This window comes from Podarcis erhardii, assembly GCF_964252035.2.
Source record: "Podarcis erhardii genome assembly, chromosome: 4".
NCBI lineage: Eukaryota > Metazoa > Chordata > Lepidosauria > Squamata > Lacertidae > Podarcis > Podarcis erhardii.
In genome coordinates this window covers 40,174,226-40,198,014 of record NC_138508.1, presented here as the reverse complement: position 1 = coordinate 40,198,014, position 23,789 = coordinate 40,174,226, and the positions used below count along the sequence as shown (strand labels likewise).

The 23,789-nt window shown below is 43.6% G+C and overlaps 1 long non-coding RNA gene across 1 annotated transcript; it reads left to right on the top strand.

The window, feature by feature from the left end:
* Positions 1–32: 32 nt before the first annotated feature.
* On the top strand, positions 33–22,397 carry LOC309340807. Its single transcript, XR_014156110.1, has 3 exons — positions 33–150; positions 21,983–22,212; positions 22,311–22,397. It is a non-coding gene; the product is annotated as an uncharacterized lncRNA (long non-coding RNA).
* Positions 22,398–23,789: the final 1,392 nt, after the last annotated feature.

The following is a 23,789-nucleotide window of genomic DNA, read 5'->3' as shown; positions in this document are numbered from 1 at the left end:
TTGCGCGCGCGCACGCACAAAGAAGAAAAAAAGAGCACGAGGGAGGGAGTCACGGAAAGGGTCTTTTCTGCGCGGATCGAGGAAGGGACCGAGGAGGAGGAGGAGGTGGAGGTGGAGGTGGAGAGGAGGAGGAGCAATCTCCAGAAGAAAGTAGGTGGCGTGCAGGAGCCCAAGGCAGCTCGGCTCAGAGGCACGCCGGATCTGCCGGTAGATTTGCAAGTTAGCGAGAGCAACGGCGCAACCTCTTTCCTCAGTTCAGTGGGGCTGCGGGAATGAAAGAGAAGGGCGCCAAACGCACCTGGCTCTGTTCTGGTATATTGGAATCCCTGGGCTGGGGATATGCTCAGAGGCACCCTTGTTCTTTCATGCTAACCGTGTGCCTTTTTGCGCCTGGTTCTTATTTGGCTTCTCTTGTTTTTTGGTGTTTTGAGTTTTGTTTTTGTTTGCAAAAAAGGAAGAAGTAGATCCAAAAAGTCTGGAGTCTGCCCAGCCTTGCTTGCTCGCATTTATTTATTTTTTTCCATTTTAAGCGCGCTTAAGGCGTTCTCTTTCCTTAGCAGGGGAAAGCGAGCGGCTCTTTTGATCAAGCCATCAAAAAGTAGAGACCGCCGCCCCCCGCCTTCCCTCCGATCCCGCGGCAGAAGCTTGAAAGAAGCGGGGGGGGGGAGCAACCCCGCATAAGCCAGGACCCCCTCCCACCTCCGAGGCCCTGGAGCCTCTTTCTCTGATTTGGGGGTGGGGATGTGCAAAGAACAGAAGGCAGAGGCTCCTCCAACTCCCCTAGATGTGAAAAGGACGCGGGACACCCGCACCCTCTCCGGGTGTGGCCCCCGGCAGGAGAAGCGACCTGGCCCGCGTCCTCGCTCACCTGCGCTCAGCCAAGCGGAGGACAGGTGGGAAGCCCGGGATGGGAGGCGCCTGCAGCAACCCCGCTCCCACCAGGGCTGCTCCCTTGGAAGGTCTGTTTCCTTCCTCTGTGGCACCGCTTCCCCTTCCCAAGAGAAAGTGGGAGAGACGAAGGAACAGGTAGAGACTCAGAGATGCTAAGCCGCTGAAGGGATCAAGCGCCAGCAACGCCGGTACGCACTGCCAGCCCGGGTGGGGTGGGCTGCTTGGATCCACTCCCACCCTAGAGGGAAAGCCTAGGGAGCAGCGAGGGCGAGGAGGCTGTGTAGGGGCTGGGCGGGGGCAATCGGCGTAAATTTGCGCGCAGTCGTAAGGAGCTGTCCTCGATTTCTTTCCAGGCTCCCCGGCGTAGCGAGTGGGGAGCGGTCGCTACTCTCCACCCAGCCGCCCACCCTCGCCCAATAACAGGCAATGCTCAGAGAAGGAGGTGTTCCTAGGAGCAGTTCGCAGATTGGCGGGGGCGCGGGGCGAGGATCTTGCTATGCTTATTCCTGTTTGGACAATAGCGTGTTGAAGAAATCAAAAACGCCTAGCCGAAGGTGTCGTTTGGCACAGTCCCAGGCCCAAGCAAACTGTTCGCAACAAGCCTAGATTTTATTTTTATATTTTTTAGTTGCGCTGGTGCGTTGTTTTCGCTCCAGCTGCACGTGGTAGCAAAAGCTGTCGCGGTGCAAAATCCAGGCGTTTCATCCGCTTGGGGAAGGGGCAGCATCAAAGCATCAGTGAAAGTCGAAAATCGATCAGGCATGGCTTATTTACTCACAAGCAGTCGTTCTCCCCCCCCCCCCATGCCAATCAGCCACCCTCCTGCGGGGATCCTCCCCTCTCCCCCTGCTTCTTTCTTAGCGCTCGTGGCATCAGACACTCCCCGCCGTTTCCCATTCTGCGTGACTAGACGTTAGCCCACACAGCTGCTTCGCCCCACCTCCCCCTTGTGATGCTGTAGGAAGGATGCTGGTTTCCGAATCGGACGCAGTAAAAAAACTATTCGCGAGGCTTTTAGTTACGGAGGCTGCACTCTAGGTTCGTAGGATCTCTTCTGGAAATCGGGTGTCTACGTGCGGTAGGGTGGGCGTCAGCTCAAGCTCCGGGAAGGGGCAAACCTCAGGCTCGAGGCTTATGTGCAACGCTTGACTCACCAGACGACCATGGAAGAGAGTGCCTCTGAGCATAGGGAGAGTACAGATCCCTCTTTGGACCCTCAATAAGGGTGTGGATTTGGTTTTTCAGCTGCTGAGACCCCCCCCCCCCAAAGAAAACCCCACATGGATTGTGTCATGCTAAATGGAGAAAAATAATCGTCAAAATTACTTCACTATAGAGGGAAATTATGGAGTCGCGGTGTAGGTTTTTTTGGGGGGGGGATGCGTCACGGTTTAATTGTTTTATTTATTTATTGAATTTGTATACCACCCTTCATCTGAGTATCTCAGGGCGGTTCATAGCATCAAACACTTTGTTTTACTATCAAACTACCCAAAGCACCATGATGGCACAATTTAGGTGGAGGCAAAGAAGCAGTGGTTTTTCATGTCATTAGAGTCCCCCCCTCTCCTAATCCTGACTGTAGGCTGTAATGTAGATTAAGCTCATGGGGGGATGGGGGTTTATCAGTGGAGTTAAGACCGCAGCCTTGTGTTCAGTGATTAGGAAGTTATGTTGAATTAAGTGGGATTTACTCTGGAGGAAACATGTGGGGCATAGGATGGGGCTGCTGGTGGTCATGCTGACTTCTTCATTCCATACCAAATATGCAAGCTGATATTCTACTGTGCCATCTGCAAAGCTTATAAAAACTCCAGTGGAGTGATCAGCTGCAGTGGGAAAAATCCAGAGTTTAGCATGCATTGAAGCAATCACTAGACCACCACCCCTGAAACTTGTGATGTGCTTGTATGTTCTTCCTCACCCCATGGCCAATGGCAGTGAAGCTAGAGCCATTTGCCTTGGGGGAATCAGCAGCGGTAGGGAGCATTAATCCCCCAACTGTGGGCCTGTGCCAGACTCAAGCAGAGGAAACTAACTCAAACCAAGACAGCTGCTCTTTCCAGAAGAACAAGACATCAAGAGATCCAGTCATAGATTTCCTGCGGATCATTTTAGTCTTGTACACATCCCACATGACTGCATATCAGGGTTGGGTAAATTGTGGCCTCTAGATGTTGCTAGACTCCAGCTTCCCATGTAAGAACCAATATGGTGTCATGACTGGAGGTTTAGGCTAGGACAGGGTTTACCAAACTTGGGTCTCCAGCTCTTTCTGGACTACAGTTCCCATCATCCCTGACCACTGCTCCTGCTAGTTAAACTTCCTGTTGAGCACCTGATGCTTTATTATTTCAGCCAGCATTTTAAGGAGCTTCCAGATGACCTTTGAACTGAGCATTCATCCTGATCTGCTTGCAGGCAGTTCAGACAACACTGGCTATTTTAATAACCATTTGCTCTTATTGGTTTGGGGCTCTCCTTATCACTTTCCTTATTGCAAAAAGCCCAGTCTTTTGGGAATGCGAGTTTGTTGGGCAAGAGCACCCGAATCGCTTTTAATTGTGCAAACTGCATTTGCTAGTATGTGACCGAATCCCACCTGAAAATAACGACTGTTGAAAAGTGCCCTAAGTGAGACTTTCCTCTTGCTTTCATGATTCAATCCTAAGCAATTTAAAACTGTGGTATTAAGTGGTATTTTAAACATATATATTAAAAATGCAATGCAAATAAATGAAAATAAACAACTATTAAAAATATCGGAGCCCATGCTATCCTCCTGTGCAGCTGGCACTGGAGCCCACATTCAAGGTTGTGTGAATTTGACTGGCCCTTACATAGACAATAATACCCATTCAGAGCCAGCAAATCACACAAGAAGTCCCTTCAGCAACACAGCATTCAGCCTCTCGTTGCCTCACTGTGGGGATTCATTCTGTGACGCTGGGTATAAAAATAAGGATGATAAAACAGCCTCCCGCCAAGTACCTGCCAATAAATCACAAAAGAACCATCTCTTTCTGTCTCTCCACCCCGCCACCCCCCCCCCCCCCGCTGCCCCATACACACATGCGGCTTTAGCAGTTCCCGAGGGAGCCTTGCTATAAAAGATGACATAATTCACAGAAAAACCCGGGCCTCTCCCTTTAACATTGCAGGCCATTCACAATCTGATAATACTGGGTTACTGCTCTTTTCCCAGCTCGCGCTCACACAATTGTGACCAGAAGCAATGCTATCAAAACTCAAGTAACTCCTTGGCAGAGGTATTGCGGAGTTTGTCAGTCACGTTCCCTTTGCCACAGAGAGGCAATTGTAGCCCTTTATGCTTCGGGAATTTGTCAATTTGGAAGCTTAAGATAATAATTCACATCCCGGGAAGTTCTTATGGTCCCTCTGAGATGCCCTATATGCAAACGAGGCTCGCATATTCAGCCCTCATCTTCCTTGCTCGCTTGGCCGTGATTCCGTTGGCACCAGGCGCTTGTTATGTAGAGCTGATCGCCCTCTCATACTTTCCACTCGGAAAGCATGTTTTTAATAGAATTCATTAAAGGGCTATGTCTTAAATCCTCTGCTCCATTTATCTAGTCGTATAGGCCCCAAATGAAGTCATTCTGAGGGCTGCTGCAGGGAAGATAAATGCCAGGCCTGCTGGGATCCATTAGGGCTCTTCTACACGTCTGCCAGCTTGAGGGAAGTGAGAAAGGGAAATAATAAGGGATCAAACTTCTTTCGTTGGGCAGCACTGTGCAGGCAGATTGCCAACCTCTTAGCCCATGGCCGGCTGTAGATTTGGAGCAGCCAAGAATATGGGCACCCGTCACTGACTGTACGCTTAAATCTTCACAGGCCTGAATAAAGGCAGGGCAATTGGTGACCCTCCAAATGATGATGAACTACTACTCTCAATATCCCTGTACTTTGAGCACACTGGCTTAGACTGATGGGAGCTGGAATCCAAACACACCTGGGAGGTCACAGTCTCTGCCATCCCTGGTGTGAATCAAAATATGAATGTCACTGAACACAACCTCACTGAAGTTATGAGTGACCAGGCAGAGGCCTTCTCGGTAGTGGCGCCAGCCCTGTGGAACACCCTCCCCTCAGATGTCAAGGAAATAAACAACTACCTAACTTTTAGAAGACATCTGAAGGCAGCCCTGCTTAGGGAGTTTTAATGTTTGATGTTTTATCACTTTATTATTATTATTAATCCTGTTGGGAGCTGCCCAGAGCGGCTGGGGAAGTCCAGCCAGATGAGCGGGGTATAAATAATAGATTTATTATTATTATTATTATTATTATTATTATTATTATTATTATTATTATTATTTTATTTGTACCCCGCCCATCTGGCTGGGTTTCCCCAGCCACTCTGAGCGGCTTCCATAAAAACCAGAAATACACTAAAATATCACAGATTAAAAACTTCCCTGAACAGGGCTGACTTGAGATGTCTTCTGAATGTCAGGTAGTTATTTATCGCTTTGACATCTGATGGGAGGGCGTTCCACAGGGCAGGCGCCACTACCGAGAAGGCCCTCTGCCTGGTTCCCTGTAACCTCGCTTCTCGTAATGAGGGAACCGCCAGAAGGCCCTCGGTGCTGGACCTCAGCGTCCGGGCAGAACGATGGGGGTGAAGACGCTCCTTCAGGTATACTGGGCCGAGGCCGTTTAGGGCTTTAAAGGTCAACACCAGCACTTTGAATATTATTATTATTATTATCAGCTTTATACTCTTCATTGGCAAGCACCGTGTACATGTGTGAGTGTGGGAGAGAAACTTACAGATAGCCATAGTGCTTACCTATGTGGACAGAATTGGTGGCAGGGTGGGGGGGTGAAGCAATTTTCAGTTTTATAGGCAACTGATGAGGTGGAAGGGGATCCGTTTCATAGCCACCAGATACACCTCCCACTAAAAATACATTTCACCACACACATGCAAGGGGGGGGGGTAGTGATATTAACAGAAACTACTCCCACTGGTATCTGCCCCCACCTTTTGCTACTCTACGTAGGGGGTAAGAGATCCGAAAATAATATCAATATATTTCACATCTGGCAACTAATGCACCTCTTTGATTTCAGATAGTACATGAGGACTAAGCCTCCTAGAGCACAAGATACACCAGGAGGCTTGGTTTGGTCAGAATCAAGTATACACTTCCAGAGTTAACACTAAATACATTATTTCTGGCAAATGAGCCACCATAGCTGCTAGAGGGCCATGAAAATTTGTGTCCCGGGCTGTTTAGATTTGTCTACTTATGTACTATCTGAAACCAAAAGGAAGCATTGGTTGCCAGATGTGATTTTCCCCCCAGCTCTCCTATCCCACTAATAGGATAGCTGCCTAAAATCACTGACTCAAGTCACAATGGATTCAGGTTGTGAATACTTTCCCCCCGTTACACCTGCTTAAAGTTCTTCCTATCAAGGTCGTAGTAAACTTAGCAAAAAATAAAACAGCTGAATGTGGAAGGAATGTATTTGCAGAATATTATTTTTTCCTCATTCTCTCCTTGAGTTTGACATGAGAAGCATCCAAAGCTCATGGGACTTCATAATTGGATCCAATATAAGCTGCTTAAGCAATAGTGCCTCAACTCAGATTGAATGCAAAGTAATTCTAAATTTCAAACAATTCACTACATTCATAAGCATTCAGCTTCATGTGATTTTAACCTCAGATATTTTACACTCACACATACATGTACAACATGAACAGGATGTCATGCCTGATTACATGTTTCTTATGGAAGTCGGAGTATATAAGTAGCATACATAGCTCATCATGGACTCAAGGATTCTGAAAACAACACAAAACTAGTTTGTTTCTTATAGAACCAAAATGGAAGCTGTGTGTTGTTTTGTTTTCCATTTATTGTTGGAAAAACTTTTTGCTGTGCAGTTTGCCACTTTAAATACACATCCTTTTTTTCTGCCTTCATGTCAACTTATTTCAACAGCAATAGTTCAACCAACATGTCTCTAACTGTACATTTGCCTACTGTAAAGATTCTCTTAAATGGCGCTGAAAGAATATCGCCAGAAGGAAATATAAATGCAATGTTTCCCAAAGTGTGAGATATGCCGTATTGAAAGAAGAGTTGGTAATTTTGTGGACAAGCGCAGGAAATAGGCAACTTAAGGAAAATTCATTTTTTTTTCAGATAGCCAGAAATCAAAAAGAATTTGAGTTTGTGTGTGCTTTCTCTCCATCATACTGTAGCCTGTAAAAAGGCAGTTTTGTGTGCATTATTCACTTCAATAAGAATAATTTGCTTCTACTGTAAAGGTGCCTCTGAAGAATAGGAACAGGCATTATTGGCATTCCGCATTACAGGATAATGCAATCTATCCACTCCAACTTCCATAAAACCGTTCTGGAGAAACATGTAACTATGATTTATGGTATCCTGCCAATGCTGCACTTTTATATATTTTTTAATATATCTGAGATTAAAATCCTTACTAAACGCAAACTTTATATTGCACATTTTTCTTCCCTTAAAACAGAAAGTGACACCACCTTTCTGGGAGTGCGAGATCGAAAATTCTGAACACACGGTCAGAGTGCTGCGACAACATGCTTGAATACAAAATAGGAAAGCAACTTTCTATGTGATGAAAAATATTACGGGATTATTAAAAGTAACTACAGAAGTGATCAATCATTATGTCCCTGGGGGCTCAAAGTTGCAGTCTGATTCCAAAAAGGCTTTTTAATGTCTACAGAGCTTGATTTGCACTTTTAATTAATTGCACCACATATAGTAAGACTCCAATAGTCAAGATTTAAAATCTCTGTAAATGGCACTTTTTTCTTTCCTTTTTCTTTTTCTAATTAAAAAGCTCAGGATTCATTTTTAATTCAGAAAGGGTGCTTGCAGGGAAATGTAACTGATGGAATTCTCTCTTTAAGAAGTTCAACAGCACCTTTCTCTATGATGTCTTAGTACAATGACCTGGGTCCCATGCTCTACAGTAACTTAACTGGAGTCAAATTGCAGACTGAAATCTCCTTAAGGCAGGGACCTGTCCTTTTGCTCTCTGTAAAGCACCATGCATGTTGATAGGGCTGCGGTCATCATTACCTTATTGTCACCTTGGGGCGGACTGACATGCTCAGAGTGTGAGTGAGAGGATTTATTTCTACCGGATCCAGAACGCAATGAAACAACCATATATTATTTACTTATTTGTACTTCTTAGTAAGATTTCTTACCTGCTTTTGACTGCAAGGTCTCTGGGCAGGTTAGAAGTACAGAAGGACAAGTCTGTCATCTTTGTTTCTCATCTTTCCAGTCTTTGATCCATTCTGCCACATTTCTGCAGCAGTTTGTGATTACTGCGATTATTTTTAAATCCTCATGAAAATTCATCAGCATTTTAGTGCAAATTTCTGCTAATAAGCACATCTCTGTTTGCAATGTTGATTAAATACACACATTTTTGCAAACATTTTTTATATATTATTTTCACTTCCATGGGTATTTTTATGCCATGTATTGTTTTTATTTGTGTTTGCAAAAATGCCTGGCAGGAGGTGATGAGAGCTGTAGTCTAAAACAGCTGGTGGGTTAGTAAAGGTTGGATCAAAACATAAGGGGAAGCGGAGAACTTTTGGAAAAAAAGTAACAGATTTTTTTCTTGAAGCAAGAAATACACACACACACTATTATTATTATTATAGTATTATGCTACCAAAATGTCAAGAGATTTTTTTTAAAAAAGAATGTATACAATTGGCTGCAGATTACTAATAACAACAAATAGCTTTGCTTGTTGCTTCTTGAGATTTGGAGAGTTTCCTCCAGTCTTAATAGCATTGGGCCAGATGGACCAATGGTTTGCTTCAGTATAGGGTAACTTCATATGCACGTAAGAGAAATGATGCTGGTTTCACTAGTGGAAAAAGTATCTGGAGGTTCAAATTGAGGTCTATCTCAGTCCTGTTGCCTGATAGCCATTTCTAAAACAAGACATTGTAGGTTTAGAAGCTAGAACCTTCATACAATGCATGTGTTCTGCAAAGAGGAGCCGAATTTCCACATTTTTGTCTCTTATTATTCCATATGGAGCAGGAGGCACATAAGTAAACAACTTCAGCATGGTGTGACCCATACTCAAAATGTCTGCTTCTCTAATTTTCAGTTCTCTGCTGGTATTTCCCAGAACTGCTCTCCATGCAATAACTGCATCTTTCTTTTCTGAATAAAATATTAGTCCTTATCTAACGAGTATCCCTGTCACTCTGCCCTTTGATGTAATAATAGTTTGTGGTACAAAACATAATGCCACTTGGTTCTGCAACAAATTAATGAGGCAACAGAAAAACTAAAAAGACCTTGTTTCTGAAAGTTTGACATCTGGTATGTAGCTGTACCTAGACTTCAATTTGAGCACATATGCCTGGCCAATAAATAGCTTCTCAAGCATTCTCTTAACATAGCTCAATTCCCAGAAGACTCACATGGATGATGTTCCGTATTTCTTTCCATAGGTCTGATCATTCTTCAATAATGAGTCCATCATGCATATTTAACTCTTATCTGGAGCTTCAACAAGCATGGATTTATTTTGGACCTTCCAATATTCTATTAGCCATTCTTGGGGAAAAAGTATTTTTAAGGAATTTGTAAAATTCTGTCATTCATAATATCTCTTTGGCATCCCTTTACTCTTAGTTCTAAGATTGCTGTATAAGATATCAAAACATGAGTTTTCTTGGAACTTTCTCCTTCTCCTTATTCCATATATGCCATGCATGGAGCCCCAACAATTGCAAATTCTGTATCCAGGAATACTGATTTATAACAAATGCTGGCTAGTTTAACAAGTTTCAGAAACTATAGTTTGCAGTGGACATGTTTTGAAAAGGAGCAGAATTTGTTATACACCACGATCCCATGTTTAGATAACACAGCAAGCTCACATTCAAGGCAAGTGTCTAAATGTTGCCAAAGTCATCAGTTGAGAACTTGGGTAATATGGTGAACAGGGACCAAATTTGGTGGCCCCTACTAAATATTTCTTATTTTCACAATAATTCCTTTTGGCACAGTTGCTTTCTTCAAGCTCTTCTCAGTAGGTATCTGTATAAGCTACCAACTTTATTACTATTACTGCTACTACTTTGTGCCCCCTTAGTATGGCACCCTGTGTGAGGAAACTTCCTGAACTGCCCTATATCTGCTGCTGCTCTCAGACATGTGGAAGGAGAGGAGGGGGAAGTGTAGAAACCAATGCTTTCTCAGGCTCATTCCAGTTTAGGATTTAGCACAATATGCAGATTCATGTTCTAGTGAAGAACTGGTGCATTTCATATTGCTTCTGGGTGCTTTGATTTCATTGATCAATAATATGTACTGTTCTCCGTGTTTCTTACACAGACTGATGAAGAAATTGTGCAGAACCAAGTCTCCCATCTTTTTATCTGGATCACTTAACCACTAAGCCCAACACATGTTCTTCAAACTCTTCTTTCCACCTTTTCTGGGTTCTGTACTATTTTTTGCTTTGATCTTTTTATTTTCCACTTCTCTGCTGCTACTTGCCCCCTTGGGGCATTCTGTTTCCTTGTGTGTAAGCAAAATGAATTAATTAAACACATAAGCAGAAGGCAGGTGGTGCTAAGCTCCTCCTCTCCAGGCCATCACATTTGATCCCCCCTCCACAAATTTGAGGGGGGATGTCTGAAGCTGGGAGCCTCTTTTACTCATTGAGGCTCATGATCGTGGGGTTCCAAACTGTGTGAGGCCTTCATAAATAGAGGCGGCTCCCTGCTTCGGATCCTCAGCCTTTAAACCCATGGAAGGCCCTAAACTGTGAAGAGAAGACATAATGGAGGGGAGGGCTTGCCAGCATGGCTCCACCTTTCCTTGTAGGTTTGCTTACATGCAAGAATACTGAAAACCTGAGTAAGGCTACAGTAATGATCCTTGGAATTAAAGTATTCTGTGAGTGAGCTTGGGGTGAAAGAAGTTCTAGGAGACACCCAAACAGAACAAAACATTTGGCAGCAGCCATTTGGGGTTCTGTTGTAAAAGTTGTACACTGTTACATAAAGTTTGTCCCCCCCCCCTTGCCCTGATTTTGGAGAGTTTGCCGCAGAAAATATTATACAGAATTTCCTTTTAAAAGCACAGTTGCCATCCCAGGAGAAATATGAGTCACTCGCTAATTCAGTCCTGCTGAGCCCGATCGCTGATCTCCTTGCTCTGGTCACATACAAAGGCTGTTTGTTTTCTTTTATCTTAAAAAAGTGTCAAGAGAAGTCTGCCTTTCATATAACTTTCTAAAGGGCTGATATTTTCAAAAGCTATAGGAATTTTGTTGCAACGGCTGTCAACTTGTGCAACTTGTTTGCACTTGGGTTCCAACCCCCCGCCCTTCCCCACAATGCAATCTTGTTTCCCAGTACCAGGTCTTAGTACGCTATTTTAATTGCTTTTTCTTATGGGTCTCTTCATATGCCATATGGAGAGCCCTCTAATATCAGACTGGGCTGTGTGTGTTCTTCTAGTCTAGGACTTTATTTCCAGCAGCGACCAACCAGATGCTCTGAATGCTTACAAGCAAGACATGGAGAGAACCTCCCATATTGATTACCCCCCCCCCCACTCCAGCAACTGATATTTGGAGGCACCATGTCCTTAAACATAGAAATTCAATTTAGTTATCATGACTGAGCTAATATCTGTTGGTGAATCTATTCCTCACCAATGTATTTAAGACCATTTTAAAACCACCTAAGCCTCTGGTTTTCATTACATCTGTATTGGTCTGAATTCCATAAGTTAATTATTCATTTCATGAAGGACTTTGTTTTAGCTAACCTAAATGTATTGGCAGACAATTTTATTCTTCGGTGATCTCCAGGTCTAGTTTTATGACATGGTGGGGTTTCTTTGTCTCTATTTTCTCCACCTTATGCATACTTCTGCTGTACTAGGGGCTGCACAACTATTGTCAGGCTCCGGGCTCTTGGCTTCGTCTTCCCCTTTTGTCGTAGATAAGCAGGACAAAGTGAAAAGAGTCTATTTAAAGAGTCTTAAATGATCACAGCAAAAGAACAACACATCCATTCTTGGAATAAAGGTGTTCCCAATTAAGGATTCCACCCACTTCCCCTCTAGTCACTTCCGTCTTGCAATCTGATCTCTCAGCCACCCTGCTTTTTGTGTAGCCACCTTATCTGCTCTATGTGACCTTGGACTGGTAGTCTGGACACTTTCCAGCAAGAGAGTCTGTTAGCTCTCTCTCTTCCAGTTCTTCTTCACTTTGTTGTTCACCCCCCAGTTCTTCCCAATTTTTGTCTTCAGAACTATGCCCCTCTGTAAACCACTCTTCCAAATCTATACTGTTCCACTGTTCCTGGGCAGTTTCAGGATCCTGGTCAGTAGCAGGGGAAGGGGGAGGCTCCCACCATTACTCATCAGAGTAGTACTCCTCAGCCTGGTCTCTGACAACTATTTGCATTGCTCACCAAATCCACCTATGACCTACTCCTTGCTGCTGCCACCACTAACCCCCTAGGGCCAGGGGGTTGGAAAACTTTTCGGCTCCCACATTGGCCTAGATCAGCCTTTCTCAAGCTGTGGGTCCCCAGATGTTGTTGAACTACAACTCCCATCACCCCTAGCTAGCAAGGCCAGAGCTCAAGGATGATGGCAGTTGTAGTCCAACAACATCTGGGGACCCACAGCCTGAGAACTGCTGGCCTAGATGATCCTCAGGGTCCCTTCCAACTCTACAATTCTATGATCTTGTGGCAACTGTTGGCAAGTGCAATCTACAAAATACAAAAAGTTAGAAAGAAGTGAGAGGGGTGATGTCTAGTGTAGGTACCTGCCTCAAGGAAGGAGGAGTGAAGAGAAGTGATTTATTGGGTCTTCATAGAATCATAGAATTTATTGGGTCTTCACTGTGACTTGAGGATGCCACAGTTGTGGCTGAGTCCAGAACCTCTGCCCTAAGGTAGGCAATTAATTCAAAAGTAGTGGGACTCCTGACATTTAAGATGAGACAGATCAATTTGTCTCAGTTTACCGCTCAGGTGATCCAACCAGCCTTTAGGCTTCCATTGCTGGATGATGCTAAGGCTTATCCTGACCGATTCAGCCCTGGATTCCAAGGAATCCTCCTATTAATGTTCACAAAGTTTACTTTTGGGGTGATACTGGCTTGTGCTTCCCAAAAGAGTTCTAACCATTCTAAAGGACAAAAACATCAAAAATAGCTGAGAGGGAGTGGGATGCAAGGGAAGGGAATTAGGTAAAGCTAAATAAGTCTTGTGTCAAATAAGCATGAACAGATCTTCCAAAATTGGTCTCATTTCCTTTTTGCTGGAACTCAATCATTGGTTTGTTCCATCCTGTTTTGTGAAGATTTTTAAAAATAATGTATAAAAAGCTTGACATTTAAATTATATGCATTCTTCTACACATTATTGTATGAAATTTTGTTTGTCAATATATATATTTTTCAATGCTTTTCAGTGCACTTCCCCCCCAAAAGACTAATCCTATACACATTTATCTGTAGAGACCGTACTTCTCTGTGCACTTTTCACACACTGAAATTGCATTGGAAAATACAGAAGAGTGTGCCATCCAGTTGGGAATAGCGTTCCAATTCACCAGCAAGTTCAGGACCTTCAGGACTATGAAACTGGGTCAGTCTGCCTCAGTCTTGATACCAGCAGTGACCCACAGGTTTGGTGCATGCTTGAATAACAGCAGCATGGGGTACGTGCATAGTCAAGGCACAGAACTGGAGAGAAGCATGGGCCACCAAACTGCGTGAGTGGGGAAGATTGAACAAAATGAGACTGAGAGGTGCTCAGTTATATGAAGGAGACATTCTGATGGATCTTAGGTCTGTGGCATCATTTAAGACAGGGCTGGATGGAAGGGACATTCAGTGCTGGTTAAGTCAGGTCCTGAGATGTTACAGAGAAATCATTGCAAGTAACCCTCTGCTTAGTAGGGAGTCTCTCACCAATCAAAACTCACAGCTAGGTATGACCTAGACATGCCTCATATGGGAAATGGAGATGTTTCCTAAGAAATGCAAATTTAGGCTTAATCCCAATCCCAGGGGAAGGTGCTTGTTGGAGGCTTCCTCTGTTACTGTCCAATGTTAATGAATGCTAAATAAGGGTGTCTACTTGCATTAGATATGGTAGAGGTTCTAGGGTCTAATTAGGCTTGCACTTACATGATCCATCATATGCCTGATGCCTATTGATTAGGACAGCGAAATCCTCTAGAGCAGCTACTACGGGGAGGATATTTGGTGGCAACCACCAGGGCTTTCCCTGATGCTTAGCTTGAGCTGCCTCTGATTCTGTGCTCTGGTTGGTCAAGGGAAAGCCAAAATAATACATTATCTAAGCGTGTGTGCACAGTTTCGGTTGAGCTTCTTGGTTAACACTATGGAACTGCCACTTGAAAAACGGCTACTGATATTGATTGAAGGAATGTGCAAGCCGTGGACCATATTGGGTGTAACAGTTTTTTGGGTGTGATGTGTTAAGTACCACCTCTTTAAACCAGATACCTTCTTCGAGTTATCCTCCTAGTGCTGTGGCAATAAAACTGCTAGCACGTTTGCAAAGCTAAGCAGAGTCCAGTATAATTTCAAATTGGATGGGGGACCATGTGCTGATGTTCTTGCATTGCAGGGGTTGGACTTCTTGACTCTCAGAGTCCTTTCCAACTCAGCAATTCTTTGTTTCTTGGCTGGCTTCTCTCTCACTGAACTCCTTTGAGCTCCTGAGTAGCTTAATCCCTTCCCAGCGACATGGACACAAACATTTATATTCCCTGCACTGAGTGTTTATATTTGATTATTGATTATCTCTCCCCACCCCTTTGTTTTGTGCGTCTTGTTTTTACGCTGACATTTCAAAACACACATTTTAATGTATTTCACAAATTATTGTTTTTTTAATATGTGTGTCTTTAGCTCTCAGATGTGTTCACATTGTGGCAAACACAGTTTTGTCTATATAATGTGTGAAACATCCTAATAATTACAGAGATGTGCACATTTGGATTTATTTATTTATTGCCACAGAATAGGTCTTTTTCTTTGTCTACTTCTCAAGGGTTGTCATTATATATTCTGTGGTCCTTTCTCTCTGTAGGCTTAGACCATAACAATAATCGCTTTTGGAAAAGTATATATAAACTTTCCCCGTTTCCTTCGGGAAATATTTCTTATTTTCTTCCTTTTGCACATCTTTTGGGAGCTACTTAGAGTCTGCTTCCTTGTCAGGCTCACTTTACATTTTTTGAGCTTGCCTCTTGCACCCACTACCTGTGTTTCCATCTCTCCCTTTCATGAGAGCATATTTTCAGTATTGCTGCTTCAAACACACACCACAGTTGTGAACCATCTTCCAATTGCAGAGAGGCACTCAGAATTCTTAGCAAGTAGCATCCGCTGTAACCATGGCAAATCTCAAGTTTACATCCAGATAGAAGGACTTCTAAAGCCTTTTCCATATTACGAAAAGCCTCCCCCCACCTTGGTTGCACCCTGATGTTCCTACCATGCAATCCCTCCTTCATGTACAGTAAAAGGAAAAAAAAAACACTGCATGTGCTGCGGGATATGAACTATCTTCCCCCCTTACTCTGGAGCTGCAGAATATTTCATTAATTTATTTACTTGTTACTTTTGTAGATGGCTCTTCCCAAGAGAGCCCGGGGCAATGTACAATCTGGTATCCAAACACAAAAGAGATATCATAAATAAAGCACAGTAACCAATAGAACTTTAAAATATCTATAAAACTCAGAACCATTAAGTACACCAAAAAACATCCACAGCTGTTAGGTATTAAAAGAAACTAACCACATTTTTGTAAAAGCCTGAACGAAATAAAACATTTCCAACTGACATCTGAACATGTAAAGTGAGGACAAACATCTCTCTAAAGGGAGGGCATTCCAATGCAGCACACTTTTTAAAGGCCATTGATATGCACTAGGAAGAAGGAAATGGAGAGCTCTCAAGACTTTTTATTTTCAGGAAAAGGTGTGCACAAGACAAGAGCCGAACCTGACTAGGGACTGGCAAGAAGTTTGTCTAGATGTTGTCTTGTGATTCTACCATTTTCAACCTGGCCAGGGACTGGGAACCACTGGCCCCTCCAGAAGCTGTTAGACTTCAACTCCTCTATTAGCCCCAGCCAGAACAGCTAATGGTCATGAATATGGATGGTAGAGAAATTTGATTCAGTTTGCATTTAAAGGTGAACTTTAAATGAAACACAGTCATCCTGCACGCCCTGCACTTCTCATTCTGCAATGCAGTAGCCTGCATGGGCGTAGCCGGGGGGGCAGGGGGCAATAAATAAAAATACTTAACTGATCAGTTTCATCACAGATAGCTCAGTTCTGCCCCTTCCCCAGCAAAAGTCCTGCCCCCCAACAAAAATGCTGGCTACGCCCATGGTAACCTGGCTCAGTAATTCTTTAAAAATAAATAAATCATGTACTACAAAAATAATATGTAAAAATGCATTATATTAGGCAGAATTGCTTACAAAGATGTGTGCATCAGTAGAGTTTCCATTAATATGTTGATGAATTTTGATGAGGGATTTTTAAAAATGCAAGCTGATGTAGAAATGCAGAGAACTGAATTTAATACAGTGGTACCTCGGGTTAAGTATTTAATTCATTCCAGAGGTCTGTTCTTAACCTGAAACTGTTCTTAACCTGAAGCACCACTTTAGCTAATGGGGCCTCCCACTGCCACCGCGCTGCTGGAGCACGATTTCTGTTCTCATCCTGAAACAAAGTTCTTAACCCGAGATAATATTTCTCAGTTAGCAGAGTCTGTAACCTGAAGCTTATGTAGCCCGAAGCGTATGTAACCTGAAGTACCACTGTATTGGGAGAAAATGACCAACTGGGAAAAAAAACTGAAAGGAAGTTGAGAGTTATACTCCTGTAATGTCCTGAGAAGGCACAAGTTCCCAGACCCTGTGTAAAGCAAATGTAGAGGTATACAGATTAGAGAAGGAATGGGCAATTTCTTTATATCTCCCTGCCCAGTGAGCGGAGTGGATTCTCTACCTGCAAGCTGGTCAGGAGCCAAAACCACCAATTTTGATGCCCACTCCACTTTCCCTAGGAAGGCTCTAGTCCCCTTCAATGACAAGTCTTCTCAGTGCTGGGAAAGAAATGTCAAAGGAAGTGAAGTTCAGAATAGAAGCCCCCCCCCCCCCCCCGTGTGAGGATTCTAAGGAAATGCTAACAGTTTTGCACTCGCCATCTGAAGTGAAAAATAATATTCTTGAGAAACACAAACCTTAGTGAATTTGTACGTCAGACGTCCAAGTACTGGCATTCTTTCGTGCTTTTTCTCTGTGGATGTTAATCTACACAAATCCCTAAACTGGCCACTGGGAGGCCACTGAAACAGCCAGCAAATGGTAACATCCTTCATTTTTCCTATTGTCTTGGTGAAGCAATTGCAAGAGAAGGGCTGTGCAGTACCTCAAGACCCAATTCTCACTTTTCTGAAAGTAGTAATAGTAATGAAATTATTATTATTATTATTATTATTATTATTAATAATAATAATAATACATTCACTTTGAACCATATACTTTCCTCTGCTTATCAATGATGTTTTTGTGCATTGTTCCCGTACTTCGGGCTCCACAACGAAAACAAAAAAGATTGCTGTCTGTCTTCTTTCCCTTTTGTTTTTGTGGGTAAAGTATTTCAGTGCTAATGCTGCCAGATGGCCCTTGTTCTAAGGGACGCCCATTATTTTAAACGATCGTCCCCAATTCCGGAATATCACATCTCCGCAACGCATAATGGACCTCCCTTATTTCAAAACACTGTGGCTCTATAGAAGCCCATAGAACAAACACCACAGTTTTGCAGCATCCTTTATTATTGGAAATGTTGATCTGGCAACCTTTGTCTGTTCTGTAGGTCTGCAAGCAAGAGTTAACACTGCTCCCTTATTCAGCCCGATGAGCCAAACTGTCGGGCCCTGTGCCCTGATTGTTTCCTGCTATCAGAAAACAAGGGCAGTTTCTTTCTGTGCCATTTCCTTGTCTGTATTAACAGAAAGGCCTAATTGCATAAAACGTGGGGAGTCTTTTGCAACTGGCGTGACATTCAGCATGACTCACAAGAGCCTGATACTGCTTGGCCTGTCCTATGTAACATTGGCCCCCAATTCGTTAAACTGAAGTTGCTACCCAAAAAGGCTCCTAAGGGATCTGCTACACAGATTCCCTTCCAAGACTGAGGTCTTTTCCTTCTCTTTATTAAGAAGAGTCAGGGTCAAATTAAATGGTTTTAGAGGGAGACTCTTGAGAGTCCCATGGACTGCAAGAAGATCAAACGTATCCATTCTTAAGGAAATCAGCCCTGAGTGCTCACTGGAAGGACAGATCCAGAAGCTGAGGCTCCAATATTTTGGCCACCTCATGAGAAGAGAAGACTCCCTGGAAAAGACCCTGATGTTGGGTAAGATTGAGGGCACAAGAAGAAGGGGACGACAGAGGACGAGATGGTTGGACAGTGTTCTTGAAGCTACAAACATGAGTATGACCAAACTGCGGGAGGCAGTGGAAGACAGGAGTGCCTGGCGTGCTCTGGTCCATGGGGTCACGAAGAGTCGGACACGACTAAACGACTAAACAACAACAACAACAACAGAGGGATGGAGCTGAACCCATGACTTTTTGACCTCCTTCCTTATAACATCATCTACATTGCACTGTTTCCTATGGCATGCTCTGAAGGCATGTGATGGATCAACCCTAAATATACCACCTTGAGTTCCATACTGGGAGGGAAAGTGCATGTATGATCATAATTCCTATGTGTTTCCCCACCCCTGATTCTTATCAGTGACTAGCTGGCAGAAAAGGGACAATGTGTCAGGCCAGATCATTTTGTTGACTAAGATAAAGGATAAGATGCACCCACCCATCTCACACACTTGCACAGACACAAAATTATTTGTACAAAAGCTGACTGGACTGGTAGTTGAATCACACCTTGAAGGCTCCACCACACCTGAAGGCAGCAGACTAGTTTAGAGGTCTCAGCAGAGATTATGTGACACACATAACTCTGTTGGTCTGCACTTCTCTGCAGTCTCTCAGCATCTGCCTCTCTCTGCTCAATCTCAGTCTGGCCCTGAGATGCCATGCCACACTCTGACTGAAAGCTGAATGGAGAGTTGCAGAGATGACAATAACACAGGCATTCAACATTGCACTATCATGAATGTTCTGCCCATGCAAGCATTTCAGCTTGCCAGACAGACTGCCCTCCCCCAAGTGCTGTTCTGCGGGTACTCTTGAGTCCCCCAAACCAATTCTTGGGGCATGGGGGGCACAGAGGAAGGAGAGGAGGAAAACCCCATTGTGCAAGCAGAAGTCTTTGTGCAGGGCTTCCAATGATGGGTCCTGCCCAATAATTCCATCTTCTCACACAGGTGCCACAGATAATGGAATGCAGCTTCCTTGGCAAAAGCAGCAACCCGAGTCCAGCATTGAAGGAATGAAATAGACCATTGGAAACCATATCCTGAAATCTCCCAACATTTGAATAGATAAGTAACATCTTACTATATTTTATTCTTGTGTCCTGCTCTTCCTTTGGAATGCTCATAGCTAGCGATGGGACTTATTTCTCAGTAAGACAATATCGGAACATAATTAAGAGCAGTCCTGCTGGGTCAGACCAAAGGCTTATCTTGTCCGGCATCCTGCAAGCCTAATTAGACCCACAAGGCCTCTGCCTTTGGTCTGCAGTGTGACTTTCTCTAAACCCTGCCCGTCTGCCATATGGAGCCACATGACATCACTTGAGTCTGACCCCATTCAGTGGGTCACCTCTGGATATTTTTGTGCTTCTGCAAAACCTGGGTTTTCTCCAAGCCTGCTGATACCTCTGTCTCATTGTGTAGATGATGGAATTGGAGAATAAGTTTTTTATTAGTATATTCTATAAAGGATGACCTCAATGGGGGAGTGGGATATGAGCTATTCTGACCTACACAATTTGGCTTGTGCAAAGCTTGTAACCTGTTTGTGTGTCTGAGGCATTTAAGCAGTTGGAATGACCGCACAGTGTTAAGCTGGTGGCAGAAGTTTCTTCTGACAATCAGGAGAAACAAGAGACAAGCAATGACCGATTTATGTGTGTCCAATTGAGGTGCAACCAAGTACGGTGCCGAACCTTGAAGTGACTTCAAAATTGATAAAAAGGGCAAAAAAAAGCCATGAAAACAGCACTTAGTGATCCCATGAGCCTTTGCAGGTATATATTAGGAGCTCTTTCACCAACTGTTGAGGCCTGTAGAGAGTTGGAGTTTGAGCAAGGAGGTTTGGAGGGAACGATTGTGACGGATTTTGGCATCTGGAAACTTCTGCTGGTTTTTCAAGGGTTTCCAGGGGTTTGGATGTGTTTGCAGACTTTTCCAATGGTGTTTCAAGTAAATGTGATTTCACATAAATGCACAGTGCCTTGGAGCATAACTCCCAAGTAAATTGGGAAATGACTGCAGTTGTTGGGAGAGAGGCTTTGGGTATGTGGGGCGAGTGCCACAGAGCTTCACGAATTTGGGGGGATCCAAATTCAATGCCTTAAAGAGAAGAGCTAGTGCTACCAACAGGAGTGACTGGCAGCGTGAGACAGAGTCACCCTCCAGTCAGTGGTGTATCTGCTGCTTACCAGGATGGTAGGGGTGGTGTCAGTGCACCACTGGAGCCAAATAACTGCTCCAGCTGGTATACTGATATAGGTCTGACCTCAGTGCCACATGCCCCTCCCTTCCCTTTGGTGATAAGCAGCAGTGATGTTGCATCTTGCAGCAAAGAGTCCAGGTATACTCATTAAGAAATACACACAGGTCTTGTGTGTATTAATCTTTGGGACTTTGGGACCCATTAGCATTGGGCAAATGCCTTTGCTGTATTATTTTCAGCATCTCACCACCCCCACCCCCATAAGCCAACCCAGGAATGTAATTTTAGCATGCAATTCTATTATATATAATTGTTTTACAATTGAAGATTTTATTGAAATTTAAAATGTTTATGTTAACTAGTTTTTCGTTTTCGCCTTTATTGCTTTTTAAAAATTATATTTTGGATTTTTTCTTTGTAAACTGTTTAGCTGTCTTTTATCAAGTAAACTGTGTATCAGTTTCATTCACTAAATAAATAATAGCACCAGACAGACACTTTTTGCTGTCTTCCTTTCCGTGCCTGCTTAAAAACATTTTTGTTCAGGCAAGCCTATCCAGGCATGTAGAAGTTACATGTATGTTCTCTCTTTTTACCTGCTGTTAATTTTTAATCATCCTTTGAATGCTTCAAAACACCTGGGGTTTTTGTTTTGAGAATTTTAATGTTTTGTTTCATATTTTTGCACACCACTTAGGGCAGTGATGGCCAAACTTGGCCCTCCAGTTGTTTTGGGACTATAATTCCCATTATCCCTGACCTCTGGTCTTGTTAGCTAGGGATGATGGGAGTTGTAGTCCCCAAACAGCTGGAGGGCCATGTTTGGCCATCACTGACAGGGGGTTCTCTCACAATCAGTTATGTTAAATAAATAACAGTAAACTGGGTGAAATCAAGGGTTCAGGACATCAGATTCCAGAACACACCCAAAACTGTGAAGGGGTTTGGCCTTCATAAAAGAAAAGCACTCAGCACTTGTTCTGTGATATCCAGCCAAAATTAGTAGCCTTTTCTAATTGTCAATTCACCCTGCTACCCATTGCACTTTGCAGAGTGCTATTGAGAGCACGTGCTGCATGCCTTCAGAAAGAGCCTTAACATAATTTGAAGTTTGGCCTGCAAATAGAAACTACTCTGATAGAGGTTGTGGTCATATGCAGAAAAATATCATTTACCACCACATTAGCAGTTACGGTTTCCGACACTAAAGATGGGAAATTCATAACCATCCTGTAATTTAGACTGTCAGAGAAATCAATCATACTTTAGAGTTAATGCTAACTGTAAAATCGAGCAAGAAGAAAAGGCTAACAAATCCAATATTTTCATCCACAGCCTGAAGGCAGGGGAATCAACTCCTCCCAGATAACATCCGAAAATCCAAACCCCACAGAGTGAAGTAAGCAGAGAGGAAAAGCACCAGAACCAGGTGACTGCAGACAAACCGATTTGAAATGATCCCCCAATCCCCCAAATTTCACCATTTTCTGGGGTTCAACTGAAACTATGTTTAGAGAGGAGTTGAGCCCTATACATAAGCACTGTCCCAATCAATTGCAACCCGTGTCAGCTCTGGTCCATAGCTGTCAATGTTTCCCTGTTTTAAAGGGAAATTCACTTTTTCTGAACAGGATTTCTCGCAAGAAAAGGGAAAAGTTGACAGCTATGCTCTGGTCTCAGAACATTGTGCAGCATGAGGAAAATTTTGGGAGGGGGGATTTTGTCAAAAGCTTTACTGAAATCAAGATACCCTACATCAACAGCATTCTTGCTAATGTTTGCAGGGACTTCCTGTGCTGCTAATGCAGTCAGTGTGCCATGGAGAGGATGGGGTAAAGATACAGGTGTTCCCTGGCCACATACCTGCCCACTGATCCGCCTGCCAGACAGTCAATCTTTTAAAAAGATGGAGCAGGGGATTGTAGATCAGGGGTTCCCACAGGGAGGATGTTTTGTGAATTGGGAAGGGCTGCTGAGGACAATGGAAGGGAAGGCGGGGATTCTTCTGAAGCCTGGATCTGACACTGTAGCGGAGAAGAATTTTGGAACTCATGAAAGCTCACTGCTCCTTTGAATTGAGCTGTATAAACCCTCAGTATTTTGGACCTTCTGGGGAAGGGTGGGTAAGAAATCTTATACATAAATAAAACATCTAAGGCTCAGCCCAGTGGGTTTTGCTGGAACCTCTAGGGAAAATATGTAGACTGACCTCCGAGACAGTAAGATCCCACAGGCATCTGGCTGGCCACTGTGAGAACAGTATGTTGGACTAAATGGGCCACTGGCTTGATCCAGCAGACTCTTTTCATGTCCTTAATATATATACTGGAATCATCAGAGGCTGATTCTGTTTCTGAAGAAGCAGTCAAAACAGACAGAGAAGTGGCAAACACATTCCTAGCCCTCTGCCCCAATTTTTGGTTCTAAGTGAGTTTCTAAGCAAATGCCAACCACTATGAACTGGTAGAACAGAAAGACAGATTCTGTTGGGCTGAAACTCCCACCATCCCTGACTATTGGCCTTGTGAGTTGGGGCCAGGGCTTTTCCTCCAGCCGGAACTCACCGGAACTCAGTTCTGGCACCTCTAGGTGAGTGTCATTGCCAATATAAGAGAACAAGGGAGCAACAAGTTCCAGCACCATTTTTTTCTAGAGGTAAACATGATAAAAAAAAACCTGCCCTGCTGGCTGGCTCCATTTCCCCATCTCTGAGGTACACCATCTTTAACATCCTGGAGCAGACATAGGATATAAGTATAATAAATAAGCAAATAAATTCAGGCAATGAATATTTCTTGAGAGGAGCTGTTTCCCTACACACACAGTTTGTCTTTTTATTGAAAAAGTGTGTTATCTGGGCAGCCCAGGACCTCCTTCCACACTGCCCAGGTTTGGCACATCAATGTATCTTCCCCTGATTTCAGAAGAACCACTATGAGAAACTATTGAGAGCCTGCGTTCTGAAAGCAAGGATGTACATAAACAGAACCATAACACCAGTTACAGATAGGTAGCCGTGTTGGTCTGCCATAGTCAAAACAAAACAAATTCCTTCCAGTAGCACCTTAAAGACCAACTAAGTCAGTTCTTGGTATGAGCTTTCGTGTGCATGCACACTTCTTCAGATACACTGAAACAGAAG